The 18,396-nt window shown below is 24.4% G+C and overlaps 1 protein-coding gene and 1 long non-coding RNA gene across 10 annotated transcripts in view; one reads left to right on the top strand and one right to left on the bottom strand.

The window, feature by feature from the left end:
• The window catches only part of LOC139427123 (uncharacterized), a 78,173-nt gene extending 66,278 nt beyond the window's left edge, over positions 1–11,895 (bottom strand). Inside the window, exon 1 of the long non-coding RNA XR_011638271.2 lies at positions 11,587–11,895. This is a non-coding gene — a long non-coding RNA (uncharacterized LOC139427123). The remainder of the gene's footprint in view (positions 1–11,586) is intronic.
• LOC107450919 (uncharacterized) overlaps positions 1–18,396 on the top strand; it is a 653,937-nt gene that overhangs the window by 161,051 nt on the left and 474,490 nt on the right. The window lies entirely within an intron of this gene.

The following is an 18,396-nucleotide window of genomic DNA, read 5'->3' as shown; positions in this document are numbered from 1 at the left end:
AAAAGAAATAAACGTCTCGAAGGAGGAAAGTGCTCCCTTATTTAAGAGGGGAAAAAACACATAAAAAACGGCGTTTTTTATGACTTTTTGGGTAAGAGGGCCTCTTGTATGTTATTATAATCTAATAATAGAGATAAATCGCTTTTTTTTCCCACGAAGTTTTTTTTAATGTAAATATACCTGCAGGCGTTCCTGTTTTTTCGGCTGTTGTAACACCTGATGCGATGTTCTTTCACTTTCAACATCATAAAAAGGTGTTAAACATAATACCCTTAGTTTTTTTTTTTTTCCTAAAGCTGTTTCAATGCGGAAAAAAATGGAAAGATGGTAGTGAAAATTGATACTTTGACTTTTCCGAAAAAAAAAGAAGAAAAAAACTGCAAATGAAAGTAAGGACCAAAATGATAGATACAAGTTTTAAAAGTACTTAAAAGACTAAATATAGTCCAAAATTTTCTAAGAATAATAGTACTTAAAACTTTTCAATAATAGTACTTAAAATTTTTATAAATTTAAATTAAAATTTTTATAAATTTAAATTTAAATTTTTATAAATTTAAATTAAATTTTTAAATTCTTGAAATTTTTTCTTAAAATAGTACTTAAAATAAGAATAATAGTACTTAAAATTTTTCCTTCCTTTCAAAATAAATTTTTTTTTGCAAAATTTCATAATTTTTGAACTTTTTAATAAAATTTTAAATATTAATCCATAAGGGAATATTTCCTTCTTTTTCTCAAACACATGAAGAGTAAATTATTTCGAGTTAAAAAACTTACTTAGCATTAAAACTTATCAATTCTATAAGTCGGTAAAAATATTCTTTAAAGTCGTTTAAATTACATAAAAATTAGGAACAAAACAAATTATTTAAACTAATGCGTTTCTAAAAAAATTAGTTTAACTTTTTTTTTCTTTCTCAGTTCTGATAAGAAGATAGTTTTGAAGGTTTTTGAAATAGTAAAAATTTTAAAGTTGACAAAAGAATCTTAAATAATTAAACTATTTACCCAAAGAAGAATTTCTGTTTAACTGAGTTTTAATTTCACCATAATTCTTTCCAACGGGAAGGAGTGATGGTTCTCAAATATTTGTTTTGAAAGCACTCCAACTTAAGAAACTGAAAGTTTCGTTTGGCAAAGAATTGCTTCGGCCTGAAACATGGAAGTCTTAAACTAAATTGTAAAAAATAAAAATGAAAAAAGCAGCTTTAACATTATTAACGTTTTCACTTGAAGTTTGAAAATTGAAGTTCAGTCGATGTTGGAGCATGCGCAAAATAGATCTTTCGTTTAAAATTAGTACTACAATTCTAAAATAGCTTTGCAGTCCCCATTTAGTTCTGTTGCGCTTCTGAAAATTTTCATTTAATTTTTTTCTGCTTTAAATTCTATGTTTTGTATGTATTTAGATATTTTATTAATATAATCTTAAATTTGAATGTAACTTCGATATTCACATGACTTGAAAGTTAATAGATGTATTTTCAAGCGCATAAACAGTTTGTAATATATTTTTCGCATTTTTTGAACCAAAACATTGCTTTTTATTTACAAGCATGTTTTTGAAAATTGCAACATCATGAAGAAATTACGTAAATTGAACCGAGCTTATATGAAATGTAAAATGAGCGAAGACATGCGAATGATTAGAATTACTAAGCACTTGAGCATGTTTATTTGTATCCCTATCAGTAATATGTTTAATAAATTTTAATAATTTCTGATAATTCCTTTGCGGCCTTGTAATTTTAATAAACATCAGTAGTATTTCAACAAACATTAGTTCCCAAACATTAGCATAACTAATTCAAAAATTTATTAAAAAAATGTTCAATTGTTTTAAAAATAGTAATTGTTTTTAACAAAGTATGCCTTGAATATGCGCATTTTAGAATTAAATATAAATCTGTTGTAAAATACTTCTTTTTAAACGTATTTACGAAAGAGAATATCGCTTAACTTTTAGTGAGAGGAGTAAATTTATTTATTATACATACAATTCTTTAAACGGAATTTCTGCAGAAAATTTAATGAAGTTTTTTAGCATTATTTAGAGCTAGCACCTATAAAAGAATGTTTAACAATAAAATAAATAAAAAAATATATTTATTTTTAACTTCCATGAAATCCACGTTACTCGTTTAAAGTCAAACAATGGGAGGTCATGATTATTAATACTACTTCTATTCCACTAATTGAAAAGAAAAAACAAAACAAAATCTTACAAAGTCGGAAAAAAATACTAAGAAAATGGAATGAAGATAAAAAAGAAATATACACATTATTCAAGCATAACGTGACTAAATCTGCTTTTTACACACCTTTCCTAATCACGTACGAAAAAAAGAAACTTTTTTTGCCGACAACCAAATAGAGGTAGAAAGTGTGCACGCTTCAATACATAAAAAAAAGAAGAAAAAGAAGGGAGAGAAAAAATGAACTATGTATAAAAAAGATGAAGGGAAAGTGCAGGTTTTAGATTTGAGCTGCACCAGGTGCTAAGCGATGTTTTCGAATCGCAGCTAAATGAATAACGATGCGCCATCTATGAACGCATTGAAAAACTACGAAATAAATTTGTTTTTCTCAGTCGAGGAGTGCATCTAATATTTATAGTATTTTACAGTGTTTTAAAACATTGCTGATCTATAAAGCATTAGGAAAAGATTAAACTAATATCGAGATTTTGTAAAACGTAATTCAATGATGAGGTTGTTTTCTCGCTTTCTTTTATAAGAAATCTTCAAGTTAATGGAATGTCTCTAAATTAAATAACGTTTTGTTAAGTTTAGTTAATAATAAAAAAGGATAAGCAAATTAACGAATTTTATTTTACGTTTTAAAAAAAATGTTATTGATTAAGACCTTTTTTTTTTAAATGAAAGCAAATAGTAAGCCTAAAAATTTTCGACACAAGTTTCATTTTACAATTAAATTTTTTTATGTTTGGAACTAAATTTTTCTGTTTCTCAATGTTTAACAACCAACTAGTAGGCTTTTTTTTAAAGTGAATACAAATAACTGTTTCTGATCAGATTAATTATAAAAAACCAGTTTAACTTAAAAAAGTTCAACTTTGTTGAAAGCGTTATTTTTTTCATTAATATTATTATTATTATTTTTGCATTTATTAAATAATATCTCTCTGAGTAGGTCTTTGCTAATAAATTTTTAAGTTTTATGTATATTATCAATAAGTTCATGTTTTGAATAATGCTTTCAATAAAAAATAGCTAATATTTATAGTATGATTCAAGTAGTTTTCCTTGTATAACCAGACCAAAAATCTAAAACAGTTTATTTTAACTGTAATTTAAGATCATAGTAAAACTAACTTATTTTTAATTCATAAATGGTGAGAAGATTTCATGAAGAAGAAAATTTAATAGAACAGTAGCCTAAAATTTCATTCTCGATTTAAATTTAAAAATATTATCTGAATGCTTAAACTACTCATATTACATTCGTTCATATAAAGAAACGTTTATTGATATTAGTTCATCGAAACTAAATTAATTTTTTAATTTCTCTCTTTTTCAACCAAGCAGACATTCATCACATATTTTTTTTAAAAATTTTAATAACAAAATATGATCTGAATAACTAACTGATCCTGATGACAGATAAAAACATAGCTGATCATCTAAATTACATTATTAGTGATTTTACATTATTTTTACATGGAAAATTGAGTTCCTTCAGTTTTTAAAGTATAAAAAGAGTAATTTTTGTGTAACTACTACAACAAAAGCATTACGTATTTGAAGCATCAGAATGTCTCTTAAATAAATTACATAAATTTCATTTACTCTCAAATATAAGCTTAAGTAGCGATCAATATATATGCTATGTTTTGGAGAGAACTAAAAATGCGTGTAACACAAAAACAAGTTAGTGTATATTCGCAAAGAATTAGTGATATATAAACCAAAATACAGAATATATCTTAGTGTCACTTCAACATAGCATACTATAGTGTCACTAAAAACATGAATTTGATTATAAATTAGAATATTATTAATTGTGCTCTCAAAATAACTTTTAATAGCTAGAGAAAATTACGTTTGTCATGGGTCTTAATTAAACCAATTCTACATTCCAAATATATATTTAGATAATAAATGAATTTTTGCGAATATTTTCCAGTCATGTTGTATGACAAATACGATTAATTAGAAGTTATAAAGAGTCATATGGTTTATAATTCTTTAAGCGTAAAAATTTAAACTAAATATTTTTAGATGCTAAGTAAACTACGGTACATTAATTTCACCCATCCTTAATCAGTCTAGAGACGTGCATCAGTAATTAAGAAAAGATTAATAAAATATCTTATCAAAATAATGATTACAAATAAAAATCTCATCAAAATCATTTTGTCGCTAGAATATAAGAGAAAATTTTATCGAGAAAAAAAGTAATCGTACTTTTATCAATTTTCTCGAAGACTGATTAACTACTACAAAAACTAATTCGCAATTCAACTATATTTCAAATTTAAAATTTCATATGCTTCAAAATAATAAACTTTAGTATGTCTTTAAATATTTACCTGTTCAAACTAAACACATAAGTATTAGCATTTTAGCAGAAAAATTATTTATACCATAAAGAACCAGACGTAAGTCATCATATGCACATTGATGATTTTTGTTGATTATGATGATTATGAATTTTCCTCGATTTTTCGTCTTTCGACTAAAAAAAAAAACATTTCGAGAATTAGAGAATAGTTACATAATGTATATCTTATATTATGTAACTATTCTCTAATTTCGAAATGTTTTTTTTTTTTAAATTCATCGGTGTGTTTGATGGGTGTTGGTCTTGTAAATCTCAGAGTTTCAAAAAAAATCTAAATAATAGAATCTAGAATATAAATCTAAATAATTTTGTACGACAATATCAATATAAATACTGAAGTTATACTGTTAAATGCTGCAATTTCTATAACAGAGTTTGGTAAATTTTCCTGTTTATATAAATTCAATTTTAATTCATGTTTGAACTCTTATTTTGGGGGAATTGAATGGTATTATTGATGAAAAATGTAATGTGGTGTTATTGTATGAAATCCTACTATAAATGCAGAATGATTTTGCTAATTAATGAATTTTTTATAGTTTTTTTTGGGGGTGTTTCTGTAAAGATATTGTTGTTTGATATTTTTTTGTGAAATAAATGGGCAAATTACTTGCTTACTGTTCTAGTAATTAAGAGAGATTTATTCGGGAAAATCATCATAATCATGTAAAAAAATTATAATTTTACTGAATTATATGAAATTCAGCAACAACAAAAAAAGTTTCAATCATTTATTGCAAAACAATAATATTATATTAAAAGGGTACGATTATATTCTTCAATTTTCAAGGAAGACATCCGTGTTTGTAGCAATGTTATTCGTAAAATAGTTTTGAACAACAAAATAGCTAAAATAGCTTCTTTTAAATAATTGTAAAGACAAATTTCTGGTTTCAAACTGAAAGTTATTGATTTTTTCCGAAGTTTTCAAATTGAATTGTCAATTATCATCAAATCTTCTTACTAACAATATTAAGGCATTTTTTTTAAAAAAAATCTTAAATTATATATTTCTTATGAAGGTGATACGATGATACCAGATTGTTAATTCTTAGTGTTGATTAGTTGTTTTAATCTTATAAATTGACTCTTCCAATATTAAATCAACTAATATTAAATCAACACTTTTTCCGTCTAGCAAACACGTGGGCAGTTTTACCAACTTTACTATATTTTAGCTTTACTATATTTTAATGAGAAGCTTAAATATGAATGCATTGAACATATATTCAAATAATACATTAAAAAACGATCAAACAAATTATGTACAATTATAATTTTTTTTTTAGTCACCGTGATATTATTTAAATTATTTTGAACAAAATCATACCTGAACCATACCACCATAATTGAGGAGTAAAATATTAAGAGTATATTTGTAAAAGTTACTTTTAACTACCACAAACAGAAATGGCAAAAGTCAAAATTTATTGTTATAATCTAAAAGACTTTTTTAAGCAGTAACGGATTGATTGAGTGTAATGCTAAGGAATTGAAAATATTTCGTAGCATTTTTAATTATTCCAAATCATGATTTTTTTTTTAATTTTTAAAAGATATTGAATAAAACAGTTTTGGAAACATTTATTTAAAATCTCCTGAAACAAATTTAGCATTTCTTTTTAATTTCGTGATGTTTCAAAAAAATTTAACTATATTTTTATGTTTTAGTTTCAAGGGGTTGTTTCGATTATGTATGGTTGATCAATGAAGCAATATGTGTTTATCTATTATTAACTTAAGAAATAACATATTAAACTAAGTTATGCTTTTAGTTTTCTTTAGTTTGTAAAAAAGCAAAGCTTGGAAAAGATAGAAAAATTGGAAATTTCTATCTGTTTTATCTGTTTAATAAAAATCACTTTATTTACTTTTTTTTAATGTAGTATGACTTCTCAGTCAATGATTCATTTAAAAATTACTCCTTAACATTCAGTTAGTAAAAAACTCCTGAATATGTGCTTCATTTCCCATTGTTTTAAATACAATCACTTGATTATTTTGCAAAACCCAGATCTATTTAAAGCAGTTTTGAAATTCTACAACTTTAATATTGTTTTTATTAAATTATTCATTTTTATACAAATCTTTCTTTTTTTCTTTTTTTTTTAATGGAAAAAAAATTATCAGGGAAATTAAATTCTATAGATTAATATATTAATAAGTCAGCTATAAGACTTCTTGTGCATTCAATATTTATATACATATAAGAATTCTTCTGTTAGGTTTTGATGTTTTATATTTCGCTTTTTTTAGAAGCTATGTTTTAAAATGGAAGAACTTTTCCAAAAATTTTCCTAGAACTTTTCTACAGAACAGAAGCAAACAAATGCTTTTTAAACATTTGTTAAAAAATACCTTTTTAAAATTAATCTAATCATGATAAACAAAATGATAAACCGTGTTTAGTTGATAAGTAAACTCGATAAAAAAAATTTAAATCAATAAAATTAAATTTTATTAGATTTTGCTTTTTTTCAAAAATGCAAATCTCAAATTAAATCAGTTTCTAATTGAAACGACCATTATTATAATCATTCAGATGTTTTAATTATTTAAAACAACATATAATAGTAAGTAATAAGAAAAGCGTCTTTTGACCAATCATGTGAATCATAAATTCTCATCGATGATATTCTAATACTGAAAAAAGGAAACCATGTTTAAATAAAAAATTTAAAAAAAACTAATACCCAAAGTAATGGTTTGTGTATGTATCACTGACATCCGGTAGAGTAACCTCTATTGTTTAATAAGTTTTCAAACCTATCTAAGAGCTTGTTATAACGTCCAGAAGATAACCTTGAAATCCCACATTTCATTACGACTGTTATAATGTCCTGCCGTTCTTACAATCAGAATTGAACCTAACCCTTCTAGCACATCTAATGTTTCTGACGTGAATATCCGTTCGCTTCAGGCTAAATTGCTCGCGTATTCAACAGCTGTTCTAGAAACAAAAGGGTTAAATTTTTATTTCTGCTTAGTATTTGCATACATGTTATTAAAGCAAATATATGGACAGGAATTGAATTTTAAAAACTGTTCTATGCAGATTATGCTCAGTGATTTAAAAAATATTTTTAATTGTAAGTATAAATTTTTCTTTTTCTTTTCTTCGTTAGGTATCTTTAAAAAATAGTAATGTAATTGAAATTATTGTAAAATGTTTTTGTTTTAAGAAAACTCTTAATAGAATGCAGTTTTTGTAATATAAACGTAATGTAAATGCAAAGGATTTTTAGCGATATCTGAAAATAACTCAATTATATTGGATAAATAGTTATTCAACAATTATTTCTCATTCTTATTACATGCAACTAGTATTTTAAAACAAATTGATTTAAAATCTGCTTTAATTCTATCCATTTCAATTTTTTAAATAGGTTAAATGTGTAAAAAAGTGGATAATAAAAATTTAGGGAAAAAAATTTTTGAACATGTTTGGGAAATGTATATTTAATAAACCTATACATGGTCATTTGGAAAAGATACTTAACCATGTATTAAAGCTTATACGTTCAAAATAAATTGCATCAGTAACAAATATGTTTGTTGCTAATTATACTATTAACATAATATTGCTAAATATTAATTTTTAATTTTATTTTTATTAAACATTATATGCCATCTAGTTTTAAAATCTTTTAATTGTTCTCTGGAAAGAAAAAAAAATTTAATTCTATATAACAATAAAATTTTTTGGCTACAATATGAAGGCATTTTTTCATAACTATAAATTTTTAAATAAAATCCTACTTTCCTCTTATCTTTATGTTTTTTTACAACATTTTCCCCCCATTTTTTACATTTTATTAAAAAAAACAGTAAGTTTTGTGTCTCGATTATCGATTTGTAGATTGCGCATATTTTATTTATGATCAATTTCTTACCATTCATTACCAATTCTTACTATCTTACTAATATCGTACCCTCTTGAATTAAATTAATAAAGTAAAAAGAGTAATCAAATACTATTTTTAAAATATTATTTTTGCAATTATTTACAATAGAATATAATAAACAAACTATTAGAATAAATTTTATAAACACATTAAAATTTATTCTAATTAATTGTTGTTATATTTTGCTTTGCTTAGTGCTAAAAAAAATTAAGACTTTTCAATCTGTTTGAAGATAATGCGCTATTTAATAAAAACCGATAAGAAATATCTTGATCAAATACGTAACATTTACAAAACGATAAGCTATACGAAAAACTTAACAGTATTTAATAATTTTTAGTGATTCATTTAGTTATAAGAATTAATGAAATAGGAAATAATGACTCATTATATGCACAAAATTGTCTGCGCAGTAACCTTAAGCAATTCCTAAAAATATATTCTGCTTTATTTTTTGTTTTGAGTTTTCAGAAAGCGTCAGGTTTGTAATGATTTTTTTACTTTAAAAATAAATACTAAAGTAGTAATATTTCCCATTAGCTAAATTTCCATGGAACGAAGTTTTATGCTTATATCTCTACAATATCATTTATGTCTGCTTAATTTTTTAAGTTCAACTTGTGGTCTGTTTTAAAAAATCTCTTTTAATGCGATTAAATCTAATTAAATGTGGTTTTCTAAAAGATTTGACAATTGCTTCGGTAAATTTGGTTTGAATCTCAAAGAAGGGTTTTTTTTTAGCAAACATTTAAAGCAATCAAAACAATATAAGTTGAAACTAGAATGTTTGTGTTTAATTACGTTTTATAGTAACGTTTTACGTAACTTTTCCAAATAAATTTAGTGTCCACGAAAAATCTTTTATACTTTAATTTCTGCAGAAAAAAGAAGTATATTTAACAAAAAACATAGGAAAAAAAATCAGTTATTGTAATTACTTTTTACTGCTGAAATTTGATTTTATTTAAATTTAAATAAATGTAAATATCGAATTCTAAACCACACTAAGGTAAAGATCTTCATTATGGCATGCAAATATAAATTCAAATTGATTTTTCTAAATAAAGTGAAATGTAAGAGTCAGTTTTTAGGTTACTGTTCTCTTTTTCTTAATGTTATATATCCAGATCTTTCGTTTCCATAACTGATTAAGATTTAAAAAGTTGATCAATTGATTTTAATAAAATAAAGATTAATTTAATTAAAATGGTAAAAAGTAATTTTGATCAAAACAATTATTTTTATTCATAAATAATTTTTAAATGAAGAAGAAATACCTATGCACACAAAATCACGTTATCTAAATTTACACTGATTCGATCACGGTATACCTAAATTCTAAAAATAAAATGGTATAACAATTTAGTTAAGGTTGGTTTTCGAAGCTCAATCGCCAAGGAAAATAAAAAATCCATAGTTTAAGTGCCTTACATGAAGCAATGAGAGGATTTTTAACCATATACATATCATCTTGTCGCAAAGAATTACATTGGAGTTACAACGGACAAATGACTTAAATATTTTAAAAGTTATTAAAAATTTTTAAAAAGCATCAATTTAGTGACATTTATCCACCTAGATGAAAATTATAAAAATCTCTGTCTTATTATCAGTTTTTACAAATTCTTATAAGCCTAGATAATGCAGCATAGGAGCAAGTTTTTAAATATTGAAAAAATTATTTCACAAACCGCTTTTAATTTTCTCAAAACAGTGGCTTTTCTTCATATTGACGTTTTGTGCCATTTTTTGAGTAAATATAGGCAGCACTGACTTCAGATAGGTTAATCTTGACCCAACAGTCATGAATAACTCTCGCAAACTCACAGCAATTAGTAAAATAGCATATTATTTGCAAAAAAGCATCATTTCATATGACAACGGAGCCTTCAAAAAACAGCCTTAACACACAAATTCTCTTTTGCATACAACAATTACTCATTTAAAAAAAACTATTTCAATCATATACATAAAAATAAATAAAATCAATCAAAAACGTTTTGTCGATGTTTCCATCGCATTTATTAATTTAAGTTCTCAACGGCCCAATTAAACATCAGATTACAAATATTTTTCATAACAGAACAATAATATTTCTACATCATTATTGAATATGTCATTTTATTAAACAAAATCTAACTTTAAATATTATTTAATTAAATTGTTTAAAAAAATTATCAATTTAAAAGTACGTATTATTTTTAATAACTAAATATATGAAAATTTTAAACTAAAAAAATGATCAAAATTACCTCGGCATTAAAAAATTAAAAAATACTGGTTTCATTCACTAGAGCTAGTTTGGTTTTTACTATAATCAACCAATAGTTTAAACCATTAGTTTTGATTTCAACTACTTCGATTTAAATATCAGTATTAAAAAATGTGCTTCCACTTATATACTTATACATTCACATTATTGCTTTACATTTTAGACTTACATTATACATTTATATTATATTTTAGCTCTATTAAGCAAAGCATCGGCTTAATATTTTTGTTCTGCAAAATGTGGGAATAATAAGAATAATTTAGATCTATTTTTACTAACAAATGCACCAATTTGAAAGCCTTTTCACTCAAATATATCAAGGCAATTTATATTAAAAAAAACACGGGATACTGTTGGTGAAACAGGACAGTTATAGAGAATAATTATTTGTAATTTATGCATTTTTAAATTCCGAAGTTTTGTAATAAAGAGTAAGAAAGTAACTTTGCATATGATTTTATAAGACAAATAAGCATCTTTTAAAAGTTTTTATTTTAATATTTAACATCATATATGATACGTTTCTTTAAATAACTATATTTATATTCCATTAAATATATTCTAAATTTATATTCTTCATTAATATAGAACATAAGCTTAGAATAGATACTAAATCTAAATTTATATTCTGTGAAGAATATAAATTATAATGGCATATCTAATTTCAAACTTTTCTTGTTTTTTTATTGCTTTAATTTTTATGCGAGAATTTTTTTTAATCATATTGTACTCATATTAACTTTTATATTAAAAACTACATTAAAATAGTTAATATTAGTTAAATCTTAGTTAGTATAACCGAAAATAACAAATCAAACTCACCTCATATCCTAATTAGTTAAATTTCTTCTAAAACATAAGAAAAAGAATAAATTATCTTTCTTTCAGTTAATTAGTTCTAGCAAAGTATATCTGGACACAGTATTTAAAAATAGTTTTGCAACAAATATAAGGTATACACTCCGAATTCTAGACAGTATTTTTCTCCTGAAAGATGGAAATAAGAAAACAAAACATTCATTTCTTACATGAAATGAACCCTTTATCCCATTTTAATGAGATACAAAATCCCCTATACAAAAGAAATCCGTTTCCCCAACTAAATTATCATTCGATTTCATTTTGTGTAAAATAACCGGAAAAGGACAAACGTAATTTTATCTTGTGATTTGTTATGTGCAGCTGTGTGATCGAGACTAATTGCAATTATAATGTATTTCTTTTTCTTTTTCAGGTATTTACCACTCTTTCACATATGGACTGTGGTTTAGATTCACAAGATTTAATTAGCAGAAATAAAATTTTCCATTCAAATTGGAAAGTTACCAAACATCATAAAGGTATATGTTTTATTTGTATTTTTATGCAGCATAGTTTGAGTCGATGTCGATCACCAATACAATGAAAAGAAAATCTCTTCATCACTGCATTTAAAAATTGTTTTGCTCTAAATAAATACAATTCATTAGAAAGTATGAATAGAGACAAAAAGTTACAACTACAAAAGATTATTGTTAAATTAATTTGTATTAACTCAGATATTAGTCTCTATTTCATTGTACTAAAATAAAAATTAAAGTCTTATAACTTCATCTCTTTATAATTAGGTTTTAAGCAGCTAAAGCTTCTTAGATAAGTTTTATAAATTTAAAATAATAATAATCAAATTTATGTGTAATATATTAAATAACATCTTTAATTTAAGAGGAAGCAATTATTTATTCTAAGACAAAAAGATTTAAATAACTAATAATGAACTATAAAATTGAGTAGTGAAATCAGTTCATTAACTATTTTTAAGCCATTCAGTTCACAGTGAAAAATTAATAGTAGTTTTTTGTTTTAAGCAGAAGTTCTCGAACTCGATAGCAAATTTAGTAACTCTGATTTCATAAGATCCATTCAAAGCTGCCGTTTGTTAGAAAACAAAAACCAGTTTATGAAATATATATATTTCATATCTTACACATTTTTTCAAAACGGAAATTTCTCGCTCTTCAATATAATCGTCATTTAATTAACCCATATTATTATTGTGATTTAGTTTATCAAAGTTCATTCAACATGTAATCATCGAGCTTGTCTATCCTATTTTCATTTAGTAAATCAACTTTCGACTATCGATCATACTTGAGGTTCGGGGTTCATTTAGTATGATCGAATTTGCTTACATACTACTTTTTCTTACTTTTTTTTGTAGAATTTTGCATATCAGTTAATATTTAATAAGCAAATTTAATTTCAAAATAAATCATTCTGTAACAAAGATTATCTAGCTAAGGATTTAGAAACTATAGTGGTGCACAAATATCTCTGGCCAGTATAATTTAATTTTAAAATGATAACATCAAATAAATTATTTGTCTTTTAAAACTGTCTTGTGTTTTTAGAACAACACAAAAGTTATTCGCATCTTAGAAATTTATGTATTTTATTAAAGTTGTATGATTGGACGACCAAAAGCTGAAATAACTATGAAAATATACTGGTTGGAGACATATGCGCACCACTGTAAAAATGTTTAGAAACTACTAGGTAAGAAAATCAAGTATTTTAAAATATTTTCTCACCTATCAAATGCTTTAAAAGTAGTAAAATTTTTAACTTCTTAACAATATAGGCACAATTTTTGTTAAACGGCAAAATTGATGATTTATATTTACCCCTTTTTACCCCTTATATTTACCCCCCCCCCCTCAAAAAATATTTTTTGTTAACTCTTGAGTAATTTGGATTCAAAAAAGGAAATAAATGAATCAAATTTTGAAGTTTTGACTTTTAATGAAATAAGTGTAAATAAAAAGTATTTCAAAAACCAATAATTTTAAGAAAGGATATCAGTGTTCCTTAATAAAAATACTGAGAATCAGCCAGTTCAACCAAAATTGGCTAAACATGAGTCCGTAACCTACTCCATACAAAATATATATTTAATATATAGTACGAGTAATCTGAAGATAATCGTAAATCTGAAGATAAATTTAAACTGATGAATCTGAATAATATTAAATTTAACTAATATATTTAACATTAAAATTTTGTCTTTTTGACCATTAAAAGAATATATATTGAAAATAAAATTATATATTAAATATGTTTCATATAATTATTGAAAAAATAATTTGCAATAAATATTTGTTATCTTTTTTGGTCTTAAACTAAAATTTTTAAAGATGAACCGTTCTGGTTTCATACCAAAATTCTCAATAGTCTATAATAAATAAGTTGTTTTCCCATACATAATCAACCATAATTATTTAAAATCTTACTACCATAGAAATAGTAGCTGCAGAACTAGATATTTGCCTTAAATTCTAATAAATCTTTGCTACTTAAAATTTAACTATTAGAGGGTTTCAATGAGTGTTAAAAGCGTTTGTAAATTCTAAGTAAAAGTTATATTTTTTTCCCAATTAGTTATTTATATGCAAATAATCAAATTATTTGATTAGATTCTTCTTTGAATAGAAATCAACATTTTATAGGCAAATTGAATTCTCCCCTTTGAAAATGTGATAGAAAAATAAATTAAGATAATGTAATTATTAAAAAATCATGTAAATCTTCTTTTTTAAATACTAAATAAATCTCATTACAAAGAGCAGCAAGCAATTAAAAGGAAGAGAGTGCTGGGACATTTTTGTTATAAGACAATAATTATCTAAGATAATTATCTTAGACTGATAAGATATAAATGATATCATAATCTGAAATATATTATTAATATTAAATCTCAAAGTTGTCTATAGCTAAAATGGTACATAATAATCAGTAATATGCCACGGTTAATTCAACATATGGGAGAGTTAAAAGTTAAAAGCAATGTTAATACTAGACAAAAGTCCCATGCTATATTATACTAGTCTCATTCCACGTAGTGTCCAATCCTTCCCAACTCTCACCCACTATTGTTTAGCAGTAGAAATAGAAAAAAATGTATTTTAAACATTCTTTTTCTTGCACACTAGTTTCGGGATTTTATTTTGTCAAAATAGTAAGGAAGATGAGTGTTGTATCTTAGGAAAGTGTAAATGCTTGCTCCACCCAGTAAAGGAATTTTGCTATCAGTATAATTAGTTGATACCAGTAACAACAGGCACTATCAGCGTGAATGACCATTTCAGGTTTTCCAGGCATTTGCTAGAGACTTTTCTTTTTGCTTTTCAGAGTTGTTTTTCAGGTGAATGGCATCCTAAGGCATAATACCTTCTTGTACTTAATAATAATTCTCTTTATGTAAAAAAACTGAAGAGCAAGACAAAATTCGTTTACAAAAAATAATATTAATAGACCAAAGTATAATATATTTCACACAAAATTTCTAAATTTTTTGAATCATTGCTTTCTGCATAAAAAAGTAAGATAAAATGTGTCCTAGGTGCAGTTTAAGTCTTACCTATTTGTAACATTCAACCGTAGATAAATATTTCCAGTAATTAGGTTTTTAAGCATATTATAATGCATTTGAAAAAATCCTTCAATACAAGTAGTTTATATTAACTTCTTTCGTTTAATTAAAAATAAAACTTAATAAACCGAGTTGGTGAAAAATACCAGAACATTTATAGCTATTGATAGACACAGATTATCTGGTTTGTTTTCGCTTTAAACGTACTATAACTAGTAATAGTAGTTTGCACAACTATAACTTCGAAGCTAAGGAAAATGAAATTACATTGATAGTCTAGAAAACATATTATTTCTTTATTTCCAAAAGAAATTATACCTTACAACAAATATTTAACATCTTTATTTCTCATTGTTATCACACTGAAAAATAAGAATAAAAGTATTTTTTAAATTTTAAGTGGTAGGTTAGAATACTGCAGTTTTATTGTGTAGTACTTTTAGTTTTATTATTAGACAAGGATATCGTTCTTAATTAGGTAATTATAGATTTATTAATACTTGATGAAATGTAAATTCTCTTTAAAATAGGTTTTATATTAATTTTTATTCGCAGTAAAAAAAAAATTTATTCCTCTGAAATTTTGTTTTTATCAATAAATAAAAATATATGGTTTATAAATCCAAATACCTAACTCAGAAAAATAATAGGTAATTATATCAAAGGACATAGAAATGTATTTGAAGTGCTCATGACTGTTCTACAATGCTTTTACTTTTCTTAAAATGAAATCAGTTTACCGAAATACTCGAAAATAAAAAATAAAGAGACGAAAATTTTCTGAAAATTGCACCATCACTATCACGCTAGAATTACGGTTAAAATAAATATAAATTTCATCAACAACTACCTGCACCTACTGCTACTTTTCATCTATAAGTATTTACACCTTTCAAATTTTTAAAATTTAAAATTTGACAAGATTTAGAACTACAATAGAAAGAATAGAGATTAAGTGACATAGTTATTCATTATAGTTATTTATTAACATACTTGCTTATTACCATAGTTATTTATGGACAAAATTTCATTATAAAAATATTGAGACTTACAAATCGAAACAAACAATTAATCAAATGCAACTTTATTTCGAATTTTAAATTTTTATGTATAGATCTTTTGCACGCATCTAACTATTTCAAATTCTGTACCAGTCTGCTGATATTAGAGATTATTGCAAAAGCTGTAAAAAATTTTGAGCGTAACATATTCTTTATTCAGTCACTGCTGTTTCAAAGCACAGTTTTATTGATTCTTTTTTATTCATTTTGGGCTATGTCTAAGTTATTGTTATATTAAGGGCCTTTGTAAAATTTACACAATTTCATCAATTATTTAAATGCACTACAAAAAAAAAGTTTAACAAAAAATCCTTTTTTAAAACTTTCAAGCTAGTTCTTAAATTTATACTTCACCATATTTTTACACACCATATACTTTTAAAAAAAAAGAGAGAATTATCATTTGCATGAGTTATTTCTATGAAATTTTGATTAAGTAACATAAATGATTATCCTGTTTTTTCAATTATTGCGCAAGTTTCGCTATTTTCTAATACTAAAGTATAATCTGTAGTGATTTTAACCAAGTAAATAAAAAAATGAGGAAAAAATATGTCAATTGTATCTTTCCTATAACGTAGGGTGATTTAATTACAAAAACTTTGTTTACTTTGGTTAGCTAATTTAATGCATTTTTCTAAAATACATTCTTAATTGGATAATATTAAAATACTAGTTTTATACTAGTTTTATTAGTTATACTAGTTTTATTAGTTATACTAGTTTTAGTAGTTATACTAGTTTTAGTAGTTATACTAGTTTTAGTAGTTATACTAGTTTTTTGCTAGTTTTAATACTAGTTATTAAAATACTAGTTATACAAGTTTTAAAAGATTTTTCTTATTTTATTAATGGTTAAAATTCCATTAAATTTGCATGTATGATGCATTTTTATATTTAAATATTTCAAAATCTTTTATTTTTTTTAAAGAATATAATAATGTAAGAAGAATTATGTATAGTATTTTGTATTTAAAAAAAAATTCCGAAATTTCAGGGGTGGGGGAATCTTTATGAATTTTAAAATTTTGGTTCTTATTAGGACATTTAACGGAAAAAGTAGCAACTTATAAAATTTCCAAATTAAGAAGTTGAAACAAGTAGACTTACATAAAAAAGCGCAAGCAAAAAAGTAACATACTACATGGGAGAGGTGGAAACCAAATGAACCCTTTTTTTTAGTTCTTAAAAAAATCAAGGAAACACTTGTTTTCTGAGAAAAGGGTTGATGAACTCTGTCATACACTGCATAAAATAAGATGATATAGTAAATTTTACTTTCAATAAACTTCAATTTGTATGTATGATATAATTCTTCTTATGATTTAAAATTCATACATAAATTTTTAGAGCAAATTCTTATGTAAAACATTTAATGAAAAGTGTTTGACTCTTAAAAAAGTCGGCAATTGATTTCAACTTTTGGAATTTGCTGTTTTAGTCGAACTTGTCTAACTCAATTATATTTTAATAAAATAATTTAAAAGAAATAAATAAATAAAATTGGAAAAATTCACCTGGTAAAAAATTGAGCTTTTAAAGTTACATAAGAAAGAATATGACATGGTGTTTAAGCGGAAGGAGTAGTAATGAAATGTATAAAGGGGTGTTTTTTCCCTACCTTAAAAAAAATCGAGAAAACACTTGCTGTCTGAGAAAAGGTTGAATGAACCTTTTCTTACATTGCTATAAGATGAGGTTTTAAGTTATGCTACCTTTATTAAACTTAAAATTACATTAAATTTGTTTAGGTGATATATCCTCATGCAAATGTTTAAAATACATTTAAAAATGTTAAGGAAAATGCTGGAGTAAAAGACTTGGTATTTTTAAAATAAAAAAAGGTAAAAATTGCATAAATTATTAATATAAATCACTAATTTAAAGTTTATTATTCTAAAACAAATCATGTATTAAAATTATATATGATATAAATATTCAAGCTTTAAAACAGTAATTTTTACTTTTCTTTAAATTAAAATTTCATTAAATTCGTATGTATGAAATATTTTCAAGCATATTTTTTTTAAAGTATTTTATATGTTCTTAAAAGAAAATGATAATATAATTTAGATGATATTTTATATTTTAAAAAAATAAAGAATTCCCTTGAATCTTTATATTATTTGTAATTTAGGTTTGCAATAGAACTCCTTCCCCCCA

This window comes from Parasteatoda tepidariorum, chromosome 11 (assembly GCF_982258835.1).
Source record: "Parasteatoda tepidariorum strain Cologne lab strain chromosome 11, Ptep-v5.0, whole genome shotgun sequence".
NCBI classification, from domain to species: Eukaryota; Metazoa; Arthropoda; class Arachnida; order Araneae; family Theridiidae; genus Parasteatoda; species Parasteatoda tepidariorum.
Note: the sequence above shows the minus strand (reverse complement) of the source record. Positions and strands in the feature narration are given on the sequence as shown.